Source organism: Malania oleifera, chromosome 4, assembly GCF_029873635.1.
Source record: "Malania oleifera isolate guangnan ecotype guangnan chromosome 4, ASM2987363v1, whole genome shotgun sequence".
Lineage (NCBI taxonomy): Eukaryota > Viridiplantae > Streptophyta > Magnoliopsida > Santalales > Ximeniaceae > Malania > Malania oleifera.
Window position 1 is genome coordinate 22431997 of NC_080420.1, and position 20844 is coordinate 22452840.

Sequence of the window (20844 nt, forward strand, 5' to 3'; positions counted from 1 at the left end):
GAAAAGAAGCCCTAGTAGCTCCAAAAAACCCTACATGCCACCCTCTGTTGCGTATAAAATCTAGTTAGTTAAAATCCCTAAAAGCCCCCCCCCCCCCCTAATTTTTTTAAACCCTCAACCCCCTTAGAGACTACCAAATTGGCAAAGCCTCTAGCGCCTCTCATGCGGATCTCTTGCATGGCTGAGTTAAATCAGCCTGGCCTTCCGCCCCCCCTTTTTTCCACTTCTTTTCCAGCCCATACACGGCCATGGCAAGGCCTAGCTGTCTCCCTTTTGTAACGTCTTTCTCCTAGTCGGCCTGCTATCAAATGCCCTCAATGCACACATTGCTTATGGCAAGGCTCAGCTGACACAGCTAGCCAAAAGACACCCCAGCGTTTAATTTACACCCGCTCTTCAACTCTCGGCCCGATTTTGCATGGATGGGTCACATCCGCATGGACTAGCTTTCATGTATTAAAGCCTAGTCTTTCTTGGTCTTCAACTTAGTGTGCATGGTGTCTCACTTGTCCACATGTCATTGCCAGTCTACCTCTTCACGAAAATGGCTCGACTTTTGAAAATTATTGTTAAACATTTACACTTCGACGCAGACATGTGTTCATTCACACGACCACGTACATTTAATTTCAGATTTAATTTCTAGAGTCTTTTTTGCAATAATAAAGTACAAAAGTCCGTAAATTATCGAATAAAAACTTAAAGATTATAAATTGAGCTCAATGTTAATATATGGAACATAATTAGGCATTTTATTAAAAATATTATCTTTAATACATGATTTTAAATGCCTAATTATGCAACTTTGACGCGTAATCACACCCCCCAACTAACATTTTGCTAGTCTTTAACAAATAACATGAATGCAATTAGACCATAGAGGTAGCAAACATAATTCCATTGCTTATGATGCCATGAAATATACTTATTGAGTTTAGGAACACTAGAAACAGATTAACCCAAGTTACATATCAACTGAGAGATTTATACACAATTTAGTAAACTAACCAAGGTAATGGACTGTGACAAAGCTCACGTGCATGAGAATAATGCTAGAATTCCAAGATTGACTACCAATAGACATTAATGGTTTCAAAAATACCAATTAATCTGAGACAGCCGCATGATCTTACTCTAATTCAAAACCATTGTACTGGCGGCTTTCACATTATTACACTTTAAAAGGAACCCACTTTCTTGATTATTTAGGACCCCGGTAGTAGGTAGCCATTTCCAGTGCATGAATGTATAAAGGTGGTTTTCATGCTGCTACATTTTAAAAGGTATCCACTTTTTTGTTTAGTTAGGACCTCGGTAATAGGTAGCCCTTTCCAATACACAATTGTTCCCCTCTGTTTGATTTTTTTTTTTTTTTTTGCAACTGATCCCTAGCTTTTTTCTTGTTTTCATTTGCTTCAAACTTTTTTCTTTTTCTTTATTTTCTTTTTTTAAGCCATTAGGATATGGCTCACTAGAGTCTCAAACAACTGAAGTGTATATCAACCAGAAATGATCTAAGGTAGTCTTTCAAGGTCTTGTAACCTGTGTAATGTGTGTAGCAAGACTTTCAACATCCTTCCCTTGGTTGAAACTAAGTGAAATGCATAAAATTATCTTTTAATTCAAACTTTGATTTGCACTATATCCTACATGTTCCATATCCTTGAAAAAAGAAAAAGAAAAAAAAATTGGCATGTAACTTTCACAAATAAGGAATTTAGCATGCTCTGAGTTCAATACTAGTATTTCCCAAAAAGTTGACCTAACTAACATGCAAACATCACATGCAATTTTCACATTGAAATTCTATCACATGGAAGTACACAACTGCACATGCAAATTCTCTCCCCCCCCCCAACTAAAATGAAACATTGTCCTCAATGTGAAAGCATAGGGGAGACAGAAAAGATATGCACAGGGGAAACAAACCAACAGAAGAAAACAAAATAATAGAAAATCACAACCAACAAACATAGTATAAAAATAAAGGAAAGATGCAAATAAGAACAAATGAAAAGAAAAGAAAAAGAAAGACAGTAAAAGAGAAAGGTCAGAGGACTCCCCTGGGGTCTTACAGAAGCAAAACCTCTTCATGTTGATTGAATGGGGTCATGAAAGGCTTGAGACGCTGTCCATTGACTGTGAAACTGTTGCCATTCTTTAGATCTACAATTTATATCGTGCCATGAGAATGAACTTTTTTATGATGTATGGGCCACCTCATCGGGCTTCAGTTTCCTAGGAAACAGATGCAATCTAGAGTCATAGAGAAGCACTTGCTGAGTAGGGAAATGTTGTTTGTCATTGATTTTCCTATCATGCAGCAACTTCATCTGCTCCTTTGCTAAGCCGACATTGTCGTAAGATTCCCTCCTAGACTCTTCAAGCTCACATACCTGCAATTTCCTTAAACCTTTGGCATCATCAATGAAAAGTTTATTTGTTTTATAGCCCATAAAGCACGATGCTGAATCTCAATAGGTAAATGACAAGCCTTACCATAAACTGACCTGTAGGGGGACATCCCTGAATTTTCCTTGAATGGAGTTCAGTAGGCCCAGAGTGCATCAACCAATTTTTATGACCAATCTTTTTTATTAGGACGAACCATCTTATCAAGTATGGTTTTGATCTCTTTATTGGCCAATTCAGCTTGACCATTAGTCTGAGGGTGGTATGGAGCAGAGACTTTATGGGTCACTCCATATTTTTGCATGAGTTTTTCAAATGGTTTGTTAAAAAAGTGCAACCCGCCATCACTAATGATCACCTTGGACATGCCAAAATGTGCCAATAGCTCTTTGAGAAACTGGATGACGACCCTACGGTCATTTGTCCTACAAGGGATAACTTCCACCTATTTTGAAACATAGTTCACAACAACTAAAATGTAAGATTTCTCAAAAGAGTTTGGGAAAGGTCCCATAAAGTCAATTCCCCAACAGTCAAAGATTTCAAGAGTCAAAATGGGAGACATAGGCATTTCATTCTTTTCTGTGATTTTCCCTAGTTTCTGACAGGCCTCACAAGTTTTTCAAAAATTCTCAACGTCTTTGAACATAGTAGGCTAGTAGAGTTTACTTTGCAAAATTTTTGAAATAGTTTTCTTTGTAGCAAAGTGACCTCCATATGCTCCACTATGAAAAAAAATGCATCACAGAAGCAAATTCATCATCGGGCACACATCTGCGAACCAATTGATCATAATAGTATTTAAACATATTTGGATTGTCAAAATAGTAGTGTCGTACCTCTGCAAGGAACTTACGCTTATCCTGAGTTACCTAATGGTCTGAAATTTGGTTAGTGACAAGGTAGTTTATACTATCACAAAATCAAGGAGTGTGTGACATTGCAAAAAAACGCTCATAAGGAAAATCATCATTTAAGGGAGAAAGTGATATAGACACATCAGGTAGTTGCAAACGAGAAAGATGGTCAACTATAACATTTTCTACTCCCTTTTTATCTCGAATAGTGATGTCAAACTCCTGAAGAAGTAGAATCCATCTAATCAACTTGGGCTTAGCATCCTTTTTTTCCAACAAATATTTCAAAGCAGAGTGATCGGTAAAAATAATGAAAGGGGATCCAATGACATATGAGTAAAATTTTTCTAAGACAAATACAATAGCTAACAATTCCTTCTTAGTCGTGGTTTAATTTTTCTGAGCATCATTCAAAGTACGATTCGCATAATAGATGATAGAAGACTTGTTATCGACTCCTTGACCAATAATGGCGCCAAGAGCATCAGTCATAATCTCAAACAACAAGTCCCACCGAGGGGGTTGCATAATTGGTGCCATAGTCAAATGTTTCTTCAGTGTCTCAAAAGCCTGTTGGCATGCATTAGTCCATAAAAACTCTATTTCATTTAACAATAAAGAACATAGTGGTTTAGCAGTACTACTGAAATTCTCAATGAAACACTTATAGAAGCCAGCATGGCCAAGGAAAGAACGAATATTCCTCACTGTTTTAGGGACAAGTAATTGGGAAATCAACTCTACCTTGGCTCTGTGGACCTCTATACCATGCTCAGAAACTAAATGGCCAAGTACCAAACCACTACTTACCATAAACTGACATTTTTCTTAGTTCAACAAGAAGTCTTTTCGTCACATCTTTTCAGAATAGCGGTCAAATTTTCAAGCAGATTTCAAAAGACTTACCAAACACAGAGAAGTCATCCATGAAAATTTCACACATACCATCTAACATGTCAGAGAAAATACTCATCATGCAGCATTGGAAAGTAGCGGGTGCATTACAAAATTTGAATGAGATTCTACGAAAGGCATAAGTACCAAAGGGGCAAGTGAAGGTGGTCTTCTTTTGATCGTCTGGTGCTACAACAATTTGATAATACCTAGAAAAACCATCCAGAAAACAATAGAAAGCTTTACCAGCTACTCTTTCGAGTACCTAATCTAGGAAGGGTAATGGGAAGTGATATTTTCGGCTAACCGAATTCAACTTACAATAATCAATGCACATTCTCCAACCTATTACTTTTTTAGATGGAATCAACTCTCCACTAGCATTCTCAATGACACTTAAACTAGATTTTTTGGTACTGCCTGTGTTGAGCTTACCCATTTGCTGTTAAGATAGGATAGATGATGTCAGTAGCTAATAATTTCAGCACTTTTTTGTTTACCACTTTTTTTATGGTTGGATTCAATCTCCGCTGCGCATCATGAACTCATCTTACATCTCCTTCTTGTGAGATGTTGTGAGTACAGATTGTAGGATCAATACCTTTGATGTCTACAACAGTCCAGCCTATTGCTTCTCGCTGCTACCTTAATACCTGCAATAACTTAGTGTCCTGCTTCAAAGTAAGATGAGAAGAAATTACAACCAGGAATGTGCCCTCAGCTGGGTCTAGAAAAACATACTTCAAGTCCATAGGTAGCGACTTCAAATTAAGTGTAAGGACTTCTTCTTCCAATGACTTCATGACTTCTGTTAAGTCAAGAGCTTCAAAAGTTGGCTTACACCAACTACTCATATAACCTGCATTTAACAACTGAGAGGAACCATCTATCTTTGTGAACCGCCCCTTTGATTCTGTCAACTCTTTAGACAAAGGAACCGTCTGATCAAAAACATCAAGCTACTTGGGAGAGTCATTTTCAAATATACTGTCAGAATCAAACACCGATAACAACTTTGAAATATCAAAATCATTTATCACATCAACTGCATGTGCCTCGAAGTCATCACAACCACTCGGCATCTTGCAAGCGTTGAACACGTTCATCTCTAATGTCATATTCCTGAATGTGAGCTTCAGTACTCCACTTTGACAATTGAACAACGTATTAGAGGTAGCAAGGAATGGCAGTCCAAGTATGACAGGTGCTTGGAAAATGGTGGAGTTAGGCTGCTACATATCCAAAACCACAAAGTCCACTAGGTAGTAAAATTTGTCGACTTGAACCAATACATCCTTAATAACACCCCGTGGTACCTTTATTGATCTATCAGCCAATTGTAGCATAACAATGGTCTTCTTTAGCTCACCTTACCCCAACTGCTCATATATCGAGAATGGTAGGATGTTCACACTACTCCCCAAATCAAGTAGAGCTCTCCCAATGCGAGATTCACCGATCATAATGGAGATGGTGGGAGAACCAGGATCTATTAGTTTCTGAGGAGTTTCACTCAATATCAATGCATTGACTTGCTCTATCAAGGAAGTCTTCTCCTTTGCATTCAGTTTCCTCTTCACTGTGCACAAGTCCCGCAAAAATTTTGCATATGAAGGAACCTGCTGTATGGCATCCAGAAGTGGAATATTAATCTTCACCTACTTGAAGATTTCTTGAATCTCATTATGATACTTATTCTTTTGGTCAGCTGTCAACCTATGAGGATAGGGTACCACAGGTAGGTACTCCTTAGTAGTTTTGACCTCCACATCGACTGATGTCTTCAATTTTGGGTTTGCTTCCTCTAATTTTTCTTTGGCCTCATCTGCCTCAATTGCAACTTCAGGTGTCGGGGCAACTGTTTGCCTCTCACTGGATATCTTATGTTGGGAAACTTCTTTCCCACTTCAAAGTAATGACGACCTTTTCCATCTCAATAGAATCCTATGAAACATTATGCACTGGCTGTTGTTGCTACCGGTATACCTAAGGATTAGGCTAAGGTTCTGCTAGAAATTTCCCTTTTTCTAAGGTACTCAACTATGTACTTATCTTATTAATAGTGCCTCGTAGTTCATTGTTAGTTGTGGCCTAAATCTACATGAACTACTGAAGAGTATCCTCAAAAGACTTCCTTAGTGGAATGGGTGTGACATTAGATGGAAATCTTGGAGGTAAGTAGTGCTGAGAAATTGGATGTGGCTGATATGGGTGCTGAGGCAGTGGGTCATAAGACTGAGAAGGTTGCTAAAACTGCAAAGAAGATTGGCCAGATTGATCCTTCCTCCATGAAAAATTCAAGTGATTCCTCCATCCCAGAATATAAGTGTTCAAGAAAGGCTAATTTGGAGCTCTGTTAACCCAATTTGATGATTGAATCTGATCAGACCTACTCTCCTATATTACTGGCATAATGGAACAATCCTGGGCCTTATGGCTAGATTTGGTGCATAGAGAACACCCCTCAACTGATTTCTCCGCTTTCACCTTCTCTAACTCCATAGCATCTACCCTCCTAGCTAACGCAGCAATACGAGCCTAGATATTAGTGTCCTCTTTGACCTCATATTTGCCTCCACCACCAATTGCCCTGAGAGGTTGCACTGCCATTGGTGCCCAATCAAAACGTGTATTCCATTGTTGTGCACTTTCAGCTAACTAATCAAAGAATGATAGTGCCTGATCTGGTTCCTTGCTGAAGAACTCCCCATTACGCATAGTCTGAACAAACTGCTTACAATCAGGAATGAGGGCAGTGTAGAAATAATTTACCAGCCTCCAAGACTTAAATCCATGATGTGGGCATATATTTATCAGCTCTTTGAACCTTTCCCAACAATCTTGGAAGGTCTTCTCACCTTTTTGCATAAACTGACTAATTTTCTCCTGCAGGAACTAGGTTCTCTGAAAAGGAAAAAAATTATGTAAGAACTCACACTGCATGTTAGTCTAATTGGAAATAGAGTTAGGTCTTAGAAAATTAAACCAAATCTTCTCTTTATCCTTCAAGGAAAAAGGAAATAAATGAAGCTTAATGTATTCATCAGTTCTTGCTCTAGTAATGAAGGTAGTACATGCCAACTCAAAATCCGTCAGATGCTGATAAGGACTCTCAGAATCCATCTCGTGGAATTGAGGTATCACTGACAACATACCCTACTTAATTGTGAAATTTGGTGCATCATTTGGAAAAGCAATACAAGGTGGTGTAGTGGTGCGTGTAGGCTGCAAAAAGTCTTTCAGAGTGTGTGGTGCAGGTGCAACCATAGTTTCTTCAAAAATTTCTTCCACAAAGAGATTGTACAGATCAAGTTCAGAATCCTCACTTATAAAAGAATCAGAAGAACTACTAGACTCTATGCTGTGTGTGTCACTACTAGTATTGAGTGAATTGTGGCATAGCCCATTTGAAATGTCTCTGAACCAAGGCATCAAACATCAACTCAAACAGCAGATATTGACCAATATAGTAGCAAACAAGAATGAATTTTTTTTTTTTTTTTTGTTTGTGTTTTTAAACTATGAGGAAAATCAAAATGAAAACAAAACACTAGTTTGAAACTAAATTTGGCACTCTCTGCCAACAACGCCAAAAACTTGACTCACTTCTAAAAATGAGCAGCGGAAAGGTTATCCCAAGTATAGGAGTTATATCGTGTAATAATTAGTCTAAAAAGGTCAGATCGTTTCCTTAGGGAATGCAGTTTGGTTTCAAACTTGTGTAAAAATATAAAGAATAAAATGAGAAAACATTTTACTAAACATAGTTCATATTCGAAATCTTGGGTTTTTGGAGAATTTTTGGTGGAGATAAAATGACACAAACAAACATAACTAAAATGAGCACTAGTTCAACTAAAAATAAACTTAATCTAACAATGCCTCAAACATAAATGAACCTAACACCAACGTAAACAAAAATACCGAATCCACTATTCGACTCAACTAACTTTTAAAATGAGGAATAAAAGGTAAATAAACAATAAGGAAGTCTTCAACAAAGAAATATACTAAACACACTAATTAACTTAAACCAACATTTAATTCCAACACTAACTTTAAATAAATAAAAAAACTAAGCTCCACAATAAATATAACCCAAACTAGATTTAATGACCTTAAATAAATAAATAAAAAGCTGACTTTAATAATAAAAATAACTCAAATAATATTCAATCCCAACAATGACTTTAAAAAAGAAAAACAAACTAACTTTAATAATAAATATTAAACCAAACAATAGTTAACATTCAAAACAAAAAGAGAGAGGGAGACATACCCAGTTAAAACAATAAATTAATTCAAAGTTGAAGCATTCAAAATAACAAATTAAAGGAAAAGAAGTTAATTAAACTAATAAATTACTCAAACAATAGTGTAAACATTAATTTAATGCAACAATAAAATTATCCAAACAATGTATTTAAAAAAAATATTAAAATGAAGAAAACATGAATAAGAGAGAGAGAGAGAGAGAGAGAGAGAGAGAGAGAGAGAGAGAGAGATGTAGCCATAGGTGAGCGAGGCAAAGGGTGCTCGGGTCCCCAGGAGAAAATAGTGTGGCGCTCTTCCCTAAGCAAAGAAACCCCAGCTGCTCCAAAAAACCTTACACGCCATCCTCTACGGCCTACAAAAGCAAGTTAGTTAAAAACCCTAAAAGGCCCCCCATTTTTTTTTTCTTAAAACCCTCACTGCCCTTAGAGACTACTAAATAACCAAAGCCTTTAACGCCTCTCATGTGGCTCTTTGCATGGCTGGGTCAAATCAGCCCGACCTTCCTTTTTTTTTTTTTTTCACTACACGGCCATGGCAAGGCCCAACTGTCTCCCTTTTCGAACCTCTATATCTTAGCCGGCCTTCAATCGAATGCCCCCAAAGCACACACATCCCATGGTAAGGCCCAAATGACACGGCTAGCCCAAGAGACACCCCAGCGCATCATTTACACCTGCCCCTTCAGCTCACGACCTGGTCTTACATGGTTGGTTCACATTCGCATGGACCAGCTTTCATGTATTAAAGCCTAGTCTTTCTTGATCTTCAACTTAGCATGCATGGTGTCTCACTTGTCCATACGTCACGTCCAGTCTACGTCTTCATGAAAATGGCTCGACTTTTGAAAATTATCCTCAAACATGCACACTTCAACGCAGACACGTGTTCATTCACACGACCACGTACATTTAAGTTCAGATTTCATTTCCAGAGTCTTTCCTGCAATAATAAAGTATAAAAATTAGTAAATTATCGAATAAAAACTCAAAGATTATAAATTGAGCTCAATATTAATATATGAAACATAATTAGGCATTTAATTAAAAATATTATCTTTAATGCATGATTTTAAACACTTAATTACGCAAATTTGATGCGTAATCAATGTTCAAGTAGATGGTATTGATTATTTCCTTATAATGTTTATAAGGTATGCATTGTGAATCCTAAAATCAACCATCTTCAGTCTAAAGGGTACGGATCCTACCCCTTAGTAAGTTGAACTAAAGGATTCAAAATACACTAAAACTACATTGGTTGATGGAATGTGGGCAATTAAAAGGTAACTAATGGTCTCATCAAATGTGATGAGGATGTGCTTGAAGCTTAGCAGGGGGTAGTGAAGACTAGAAATTTGTGGTAATAATCCTATTAATTAATATATTAATTTGGTCAATTACTTTTGTGAATATTTTTATCTTTTCAGCACAACTTGTTAATGGAAAATAATGGAATTAATATTTTGCTTAGTTTTGTAAAGTGGGTTTAGTGGTCAAAATGAAACTACAAATTAACTCCTTATTGTTCTGTATGGTATTATAGCTTCCTTTTTCGATTTAAGAACTAATGTACTTTACTCTATTTAGAGATGGACATATTTTGGTTATACACAATTTAACAATGGAGAACTAGCCTACCGCCCTACTAACTTCTGGTTCAGATTCTAGTGAAGGCGGTGATTCTAGTGTTGGAAGTGCTACCTTCCATGAGCATTTTTATATTTCAAATGTCAATAACAAGTGAAGCTTGTCTCAATTTATAGAGAAAGATGTAGATATGGGAGGGGAAACTTCACTTATGAGTAGAATCAGTGGCTATGACCATTTCGTGTTAATTGACAACTCGGAGAAAGACTTGTCCCCAAGAATAGTTTTGGAATTCATATATAAGCATACTACCGTATCAACAAAGGTGTGCATTTTCCCAAACTTTTCTTCAGAGACATGCATGAGGGGAACCATTGTGTTGGATTGTAAAGAGAACTTGGAGAAATTATGGGAATTTTGGGAGAATCCAAATCACATTATAACATCTTCAACAAGAAGGTATCTATTCTTGTTGTGCCTTGGTGGTTTGGTAACTTGCATGTGATTGTGTTGCTTTCTTTCTAATGCCAAGTGATGTTTGTGATTTTGAGTATTTTATGGTTAGTTTGCTTTCATTGCTTTATTCATTTTCTGTAGGCCGTGGGTGATAACTGAAAAGATACCAAGACATGAATTGTTTAAACCATTAATTTGGAACCTGAAAGAGAAGTCCCTGGCAAGTTCTTTCATTTTTATTTATATTTTTTTTTAGGAAATATCATCAAGTATAAAAGTGAGGTTTTGTGCTAGTGTTGGAGCTCTGTTATGGAATTGCATAATTGATTTTATGATTCTCATTTTGTAGTAGGACTTACGGAGCACAAATGCTATAATTGGCAAAGAATTAAAGCCCTGTCAGTTAGGAACTGTAAAATATAGGATAGCTAAGCGGTGAAGGGATTTATTTGTGAAGTTTGCAGATCATCTGAAGTGATTGCACAAGAGGATTGCGTTGGAAGAGAGAAAAATCATGGACCTGTCTCACCTATAAGTTCTTGTGAATGTGTTATCTACACCTATATTATGGTAATGATCAATGTCCAAATTTTTATCTTTACTCTTGTGCTCGTTGTACATGGATTTTAGGTTAATAACACGTGTTGACTCTATGAGTCCAATCTTGTTTTGATAATGACAAATCACTTGGTATTTGAACTATGCAATTGAGTTTGTGAATAGGATTATGATTTAGAATGCACGAATGGTAATTTTGATGTGGAAGCCACGACTAACCTAAAGCACACATTACTTGGCTCACACCATGGAACTTGAAGAATAGAAGGATGAAGAAGCGAGCTTAAAGTTCATGATTTCAATGGATAATTGGTATTAAAAAATGAATGTATTTACATATGTCATATGATATATTTCGAAGCTCAAATACATTTTAGACAAACCTTAGAACTCATGCATTCATGAAAAATTCATTTACATTAGTCTAAGTTGAATAAATTTTTTGAGGCAAATTTTAATGGCTTTGTCGACCCCTATGGCCCTGTCAACGAACTCATGAAGGCCATTTGGGGATGAATAGTGTTGTATCATCGACAAAAAAAATACCGAGAGCCCAAAAGGTTTAGACCGTGCTCTTGTCGACGAACTCATAGCTTCGTCGACGAACGGGTGTTGTACACTAGTCGACGAACGTACCCATTCGTCGATGAATATTGCGACGCTGAAATGCAATTCAGCATGGACACAGACGAAAACCATTATTTTTATTTGATCCAATGGCCAGGATTAAATCTAGAGTCAAGAACACTTATAAAAGTACCCTAAAAACCCTAGTGCCTCACTTTTTTGAAGCTTGTTGGGAGCCTTGAAACTTTTGCACATCTCTTGAGAGGATTGAACTCGCTGTTAAGCCCATTGCCTGTGATTTCAAAGCATTCACATCAAATCTGAGCTTGGGTTACGTTGATTTTCAAAAGGCATTCCAGCGAATATTATGCAAACAATTTGGGTATTGAGGTTTGGTGATCAAACTAATTGTTTGCTTATTCTCAAATTTTGTTTTCAAACTTATTCTCGAATATTTTATTTGAGAGATTGATCTTGAGTTATTAATTATATATACATTTTTTGAAAGATCGTTATTTGAGAAAAGTTATTGTTAAAGGTTCAAATCTTCGAAAAACTATCAAGCTTATTATTTACACAAAGATTCCATCTTAGCATAATTATTGTTCAAAGAAATTATCTGATTTAATATTCTAGAGAAAATTTATTGACTAAGTATTTTGATAAAGACTATAGTTTTGATCTCTATTGAAAATTAATTGTTTGAGTAATTTTTGTGAAGATCATAAATCTGATTTGGATTTCTAAACTGTACTCGCTATTCAAATAATTTTATAAAAATCGTATAGTTGATTAGATTGTTGGAGCATCTTTGTCCTACATATATAACAATCATTCATCACTTATTTCAAGAAATATCATTGAATGTCATACTCACAGATTGAGTATGACTATGTATTAGGTTTTTATTGTAGTCACTAGCTTTGTGTAGAAGCGTTTTTGAGTTAATGCAGAAATTTGTAATCTCCATTTTGTATACACAGTTTGGGTTGTGAACCGGGATTGAGGACGAAGCTGCACCTCTTATAAGCAGCAGGTTGTAAGGGAAGCTCTGTCCTAGTTAAAGGAGCGGATTATTTAGTGGAATTCTTGAGTGGGTTACTCAAGGCGAGGATGTAGGCTGGGGTAGGCCGAACCACGTAAAATTGAGTTTGCATCTCTCTTACCCTTATCTCTATTTAAATTCCATGTAGTCATATTGTGTATGTGTTGATCATTTGGTGCATGTTTGAATAATTAGGTAACATTGTATGCTTGATAACGACACTTAAAATTACTCATTGGGTTGATTAATAAAAAAAATTGATTGAGGTAGTAATTGGTAGCTTGCAAGTTTGAAATTTTCATTTTCAAAATTATAACCTGAAGGACCTATTTATTTATTTTTTTATATAAAAAATACTCAATTCACCCCCCTCTTAGGATAACACCGTAATTCACAACACTCACAATCATCTTCCTAGCAAATCATGCTATGAAATATAGTCGAAACTTGAATACCTTCTCGACTAGTTGATTCTTCACACTTGAGTCTATGTAACTAGATATTATATAATTATCTATATATTCATGAAGTTCAATACTCCTATACATGCATAAAGCTTTGTGTCTCAGTTTTGCAAACTGAGTGTGGTCAGTCCCGATATATCCATGACGTTGACCTGGATATGCCAGATCTGATGGTGCCCAAAAACTACTCCTCGGGAGCTTTTTCCCTACTTAGAAGCTAACTTAGAATATAAACAAACTTAGAAAACATAGTTTAGCTAAAGCACCCAGGTGTCCAAGTCACGCATATGAGGTCCAAACCGAGTGCGGTTAGTCCCGACACATCCGTCACATTGACCTAGACGTGCCAGAGTTGACGATGCCCAAAAACTCATCCTCGGGAGCTTTTTCCCCACTTAGAAGCAAACTTAGAATACAAAAAAAATTAGTAAACTTAGTTTAGTTAAAGCACCCTGGTGTCCAAGTCGCGCATACGAAGTCCAAACCGAGCGTAATTAGTTTTAACACATTCATCACATTGACTTGGTTGTGTCGAAGCTGATGATGCCAAAAAACTCTTCCCCAAGAGCTTTTTCCCCACTTAGAAGCAAACTTAAAATACAAAAAAAAACTTAGTAAACTTAGTTAGTTAAAGCACCTAGGTACCCAAGTCGCACATACGAGGTCCAAACCAAGTGTGGTTAGTCCTGACACATCTGTCACATTGACTTGGATGTGCCAAAGTTGACGGTGCCCAAAAACTCCTCTCTGGGAGCTTTTTTCCCACTTAGAAGCAAACTTAGAATACAAACAAACATAGTAAACTTAGTTTAGTTTAAGTACCAAGGTGTCCAATTCACGTATACAAGGTCCAAACTGAGTGTGGTTAGTCCCAACATGTCCATTGCCTTGGTCTGGACATGTCGCAACTCAAGGAGCCTAAAGACTCCACGAAAATTGAAAATTATTTGCTTAGAGGTGAACTAAGTATACTTAATTGAATTTAAGCACCCAAGTGTTTAATTCGAGCATATGAGCTTCAAACCGAGTGTTGTCAGTCCTGACATGTTCGTCACATTGACCTGGACATACTGGATCTAATGGTACCCAAAAACTCCTCCTCGGGAGCTTTTTCCCCACTTAGAAGCAAACTTAGAATATAAACAAACTTAGTTCAATTTAAGCACCCAAGTGTCCAAGTGAGCATACGATGTCCAAACTAAGTGTGGTTAGTCCCAACACATCCATCACATTGACCTACACGTACCGGAGCTGATGGTGCCCAAAAACTCCTCCCTGGGAGCTTTTTCCCCATCTAGAAACAAACTTTGAATACAAAAAAAATTAGTTCAGTTAAAGCACTCAGGTGTCCAAGTCATGCATACGAGGTCCAAATTGTGTGTGGCACATTCATCACATTGACATGGACGTGTCGGAACTTACGGTGCCCAAAAACTCCTCCCTAGGAGCTTTTTCGCCACTTACAAGCAAACTTAGAATACAAACAAACTTAGTAAACTTAGTTCAGTTAAAGCTCTGAGGTGTCCCAGTCATGCATATGAGGTCCAAACCAAGTTTGGTCAGTCCTGACACCTTTCTCACGTTGACGTGGACGTGCCAGAGCTGATGGTGTCTAAAAACTCCATGCCAATTGAAAATTATACCCTTAGAGGCGAACTAAGTACACTTAGTTAAATTTAACCACCAAAGTGTTCAATTCAGGCATACGAGGTCCAAACCAAGTGTGGTCAGTCCTGACACATCCATCAAATTAACCTAGACATACCGGATCTGACGGTGCCTTAAAAACTGCTCCATAGGATCTTTTTCAGCACTTAGAAGCAAACTTAGAATACGAACAAACTTAGAAAACTTAATTTAGTTTAAGCACCCAGGTGTCCAAGTCACGCATACGAGGTCCAAAGTGTGGTCAGTCTTGACATATCCATGACATTGACCTGGACGTGTCGGAGTAGATCGTGCCTAAAAACTCCACCACGAGAGATTTTTCCCCACTTGGAAGCAAATATAGAATACAAACAAACATAGTAAAATTAGTTCATTTTAAGCACTTAACTTACAATTCGGGCATATGAGGTCCGAACCAAGTGAGTGAATTCCGATTGATAAAATTTAGTTAGTTACAATTGTATAATTTTTTTACACCTTGTCCAAATGTCCGATCATTTTGCTATTAAATCAATTTTAATTATACTATATACATATATGTTTAAACATTGTATACTAACTAATTTCTTGTATATAATCATTATTTTGAAGGGTTTGCAGCTATTAGAATACTACGACGATGCCAGGCACTACAGTCGGGACGGATGCGCTCAGCTTTTTACTTTTCCTATATTTATTATTATATGAACAAGATTAATTTGTATCTTTTAATTTGAATTTGTATATTTGTATGTATTTGGTTTTTGAACAATTTTTATTTTAAATTTTAATAATTTATGAATGTTTTAGTAATTCTGGTATAATATTGTGTATGCTAAAATGTAATTACAGGTTTTTATAGACATCTTCAAAAAAAATTTTAATTATTTAAAAGTATTAGTGATGGTTGAAAAAACCGTCACTAATAATAGCTCGATGAAGTATTAGTTACGGTTTCTAAACCATCACTAAAAGTCAAACGCTGTCATTATAGAATGAACATTTTCTCGGCTGAAATTTGTCACTGAAGGCCATATATCAGTAACGGTTTTATATCCCTTACTAATAGGACATTATTAGTGACAGTCTTGAATTTCGTCACTAAAATCATAATATTCGTGATGGTTTTTTTATCGTCACTAATACTTGTGCTTTAGTGACGATTTTAAATGGAGAACATGTATCTTTTATAGTGACGGTCGTATGCTTTTAGTCGTGGCATAAAACCATCACTAATACTAGACTTTTAGTGATGGTTTATAAATTCCTCACTAGTAAGTATTAGTAACCGCAAATATGACAACTAATTTTAAACCGTCACTAATACTTATAAAAATGTCACTAATACTATTAGTGACCGCTTTTTGATTATTAGTGACGACTTTGATTCATCACTAATAACCTTATTTTTCGTAGTGAATGCGTTTGACCTACTCGATTCCTTTGCTTAACATATATATGTTGCTTATAGTGGTGTTTGTTTAATGAATTACATTGCTTCAATGTTTGCCGCTTGTTTTCCATTTGATTTCATAAATTTCTTACTACTTTCACTTACTATATATTCAACTGTTGTGGATTTTTTTAAAAAAATTTTTATGGCAACTTCGATGGTCTTAAGTTTACTAGTTAAGTAAAGGTGCTTTAGCTAGTACTACACAACCCTTCACAAGGTGTGAAATGCTGTTCGTGATAGTTCGTATAAGAGTTTGGTTAATTGCTATGTGAATTCAATCACCTTTCTTGTAGGATTTTGTTAAGCATTTGTAGGAGACCATGACAACTAATATCGAAAGAATTGAGGCTCTAGAGGTGTATGTTGAGACAATCAACAATGTGGCTATGGAGATGGTTAGACATGCTAAACAAGTTGGTGCTTTGGAGAGATCATAAAAACATCAACAAATTAAGTTCTACAGTGGAAATTTCAGAGGACCTCCATTATATAATAGAAACTTTGCAAGCTTAGATAGCAAATTTTGGTACAACGGTAAACTTGATGATTCTTATTGTTGGGAACTCCAATGCTCTATACTATAGAGAAACCAAGGTGCCTAAATCGAGAATTGTTGGGGGTTCTTGTGATGCCAATGAGAACTTCTTATTTGATACCGTGTAGTACTTTTGTGCAATAAGGACAAACTCAGAACAAATGAAAGTAACCACTACAACAATGTATTGGTTGGTGACACTAAGGTTTGGTGGTGTACCAAGTATAATGAAATTGAGGAAGAATGTTGTGTCATTAATTGTTGGATAGATTTGAAGAGAGAGCTTAAGGCTCAATTATTTCCTAAGAATGTTGAGTACGATGCTCAACGTAAATTGAGAGACCTTAAGTACAATGGGTCAATTAGGGAGTATGTGAAATAGTTTCCTACTTTAATGTTGGATATCCGGGATATGCCCAAGAAAGATAAGTTGTTATATTTTTTTAGGGGTTGAAAGCAAAGATATAACTTCACAGATAGAGTTCAAGACTTGCTTACTGCAGAAGCTTTCGAGAAACACTTGATTGATTATGCTAGAGAAAGTTTCCTAACATCTAAAGAGAAGGGTGTAAGTGGAAACAACATAAAGTCTTTCCAAAAGAGAAAACTTAAGAGTGGGGGAGCTGATAGCATGACCTCAAATTCAAACGAAGTTTTGTCATCTCGACATCTAACCCACCCAATGGTAAGGGTAAGATGACTTGCTTCTTCTGTCAAGGCCCTCACAAAGTTGTTAGGTGCCCTCACAAATCATTACTTAAGATAATTAGGAGGAAACTTCAAAGGCGGGTGTAATTTGGTTAGTGAACAAATTGGAGAGGCAAATAAAAGAACCAAAAGTTACTCAAGCTAAAGGGATAATGTTTTGTTGACTTGTAGAGTAATGGGAAGAGCATTTGTGCTATAATTGATATCGAGGCTACCTATAATTTTGTTTCATAAACATAAGAGTAGAAACTCAACTTATCCTTAGGGAAAGATTCTTGATGCATGGAAGCGATTAACTATACAACTTAGCCTACTCTGAGAGTAGCCACGCAAGTGATTGTGAAGGTTGGACAACGGGTAAGACGTGCAAATTTCACAACTGTGTTAAATGATTTGTAAGTGATTCTTGCAATGAAATTATTGAGGGAGACTAAGGTGGTATCGATGCTATTTATTAGTTCCCTATATTCGATGAAAGATCACTTTTGTGTGGCGCAAGCCATTGCAAAGAAAGGAGATGATGACAAGTTTCTTTCAGCCATACAACTCAAGAAATGATTAACGACGGGTGGATAGACATATCTTGCGACATTGGTGGTAAATGAAGAAATAGGATAATAGCAAGTGCCTACTACCATCTAAATCATGTTGGATGAGTACAAAGTTGTGATGCTAGAAAAGCTACCTCACAACTTGCCTTTAAACGGGGGTGTGGAGCATTAGATTGAGTTTTTATAAGGAGTGAAGTCGCCTGCTAAAGCGCCATATTAGACGACGACTCTAGAATTAGCTGAGTTGGGAACCAAATTGATGAGTTATTGGAAGTAGGATGTATATATGTCCTTCCAAAGCATTTTTAGAGTACCAATGTTGGTTCAAAGGGAACATGATAGGAGCATGCAGATGTGTGTGGGACTATTGCACACTCAATAAGGTGACTATACGTAACAAGTACTCTATTCCATTGATTGCTAATTTGTTTGATCAATTAAGCCATAAAAGGTACTTCACCTAACTTGACTTAAGCTTAGGCTACTATCAAGTGAAGATAGTAGATGGGGATCTATTGAAGATGGCTTGTGTGAATCATTTTGGGGGATACAAGTTCTTAGTGATGCCATTCAAATGGACGAATGCTTTAGCGATATTCTTCACTTTGACTAACCAAGTATCTCATGAGTACCTCGATAAAATTATCCTAGTATATCTATATGACATTGTTGTTTATAGTTCCACTTTAGAGGAACACAAAAAGCATCTATAAAAGGTGTTCAATAGTATAAAGGAGAATAGTTTGTAGGTGAAGAAAGAGAAGTGCTTTTTCACTCAGCATAAGATCATCTCCTTGGTCATGGATTGAGCAAGGTTATATTAGGATGGATATGGAGAAGGTAAGTGCTATTCAATATATTGGAAGATTCAAATAACAGTGAAGAAGTTGTATTCCTTTCTTTGACTTTCCAACTATTATAAAATGTTTGGAGGGGGTATTCGATGAGAATTGCCTCTTCAATAAAACTGTTGAAAAAGGATCATGGGTGGAATTGGACAAAGTGCTAGAGAACCATTGAAAACTTGAAGGAAGCAATAATAAAAGATTCGATACTTGATTTTTCAAACATCTTGAACCCTTGAAGATATAGATGGATACATCAGACTATGCCCCTGGTGGAGTCTTGTTTACATAATGGATATCCTATTGTCTATAAGAGACACAAGTGTTGACTCTATGAGTCCAATCTTGTTTCGATAATGACAAATCACTTAGTATTTGACATGTGCAATTGAGTTTATGAATAGGATTATGATTTAGAATACACGAACGGTAATTTTGATGTGGAAGCCACGAGGAACCTAAAGCACATATTACTTGGCTCACTCCATGGAACTTGAAGAATAGAAGGATGAAGAAGCGAGCTTAAAGTTCACGATATTCAATGGATAATTGGTATTTAGAATTGAATGTATTTACATAAGTCATATGATATAATTGAAGCTCAAATACATTTTAGACAGACCTTAGAACTCATGCATTTATGAAAATTTCATTTACATTAGTTTAGGTTGAATAAATTTTTTGAGGCAAATTTTAGTGGCCTCATCGACGAACCCTATGGCCTCATCGACGAACTCATGAAGGCCATTCGGTGATGAATAGCGTAAGCTTTGGTGCAACCCAAGAGGGGGATGAATTGGGAATTTAAAAATTATCACTTAGGTCAATCATTTTAACAACAATAATACACAACCTAGGGTTAATCTATGCAATCAACAAATAAACATACACGTGCAGTAAAAGTAAAGTGTGAAAAAGTAAACAATATACGTAATATGTTATCGAGGTTCGACCAATTGCCTACGTCCCCGCCTTGGCAACACCAGCATAAGGATAGCACTACGGCTCACTTAATGGGTGGAGCGACTTCAATTACAACCAGGTATAGTCAAGGGGTTGACCACAACCAACACGCCTTACCAAGATGGCGCACCTAACTTTCCTAACCGGGTCTAAGTCAGTTTGGGACTATTCAACAAGGCTAGTCTCCCTCTTTAGACCCACGCCTGGTATACAACAAATGATATGAAATTTTGTACACAAAAATGCCCTTCTTCACAACCAAATATACATCAGTATAGCTCAAGCAATATTGCAAGCACGAATGTGTGCTAAACACTCAATCAAGTACGGTAATCAATCAAGATCTAGAGTGTGTATCTAAGCTAGATTTGAAACACTATATTTGAATATCATAATATCAAATCAAAGTTTCAAATATGCTAGCTAGATGATTCAAACAAACTCAACAAGATATTTTCAATGTACTAAGCACAAGGAGTGTTTGAATGCAAACTTTGAAAATGATTTTTGCCCACAAAAAATATATGTTTAGGTGTCTTGCAATGGAAATGCAAGAACCACAACCTTCTAAGTCTTCCCACACAAGATTTATCAAGTAAAATGGATGGAAGAACTTATGACTATACTCTCAAATAAAATCAATCAAACAATATACCAAATGAGAGTACTAGCTAGTAAGATTAAGTTCAATCAGTTTAGAAATACTCACGACACTTAAAAGATCAAGAAAAATGGAGTGTGTGAGTGTTTGGGAGTAGTATAGGCTAAAATAGGGTTTTGGATGTTGAGAAAATTTTGCCCTTAATCAAAATGTTAATTCCTGTCTAATTATGACTGATAAATAGGTATTTATAGGCAAGGAGAAATTTTTGACCGTTGGGGACTCAATATGAGTAATTAATTTTTTTTAAAAGTCATTAAGAAAATTAACTTAGTTTACCTCATTAAAAAATCGGTAAAAAATATTTCAAACCGTAAGGTTCGGGTGCCCGGCTTGAGGTTAGGGTGCCTGAACAGACTCAGTA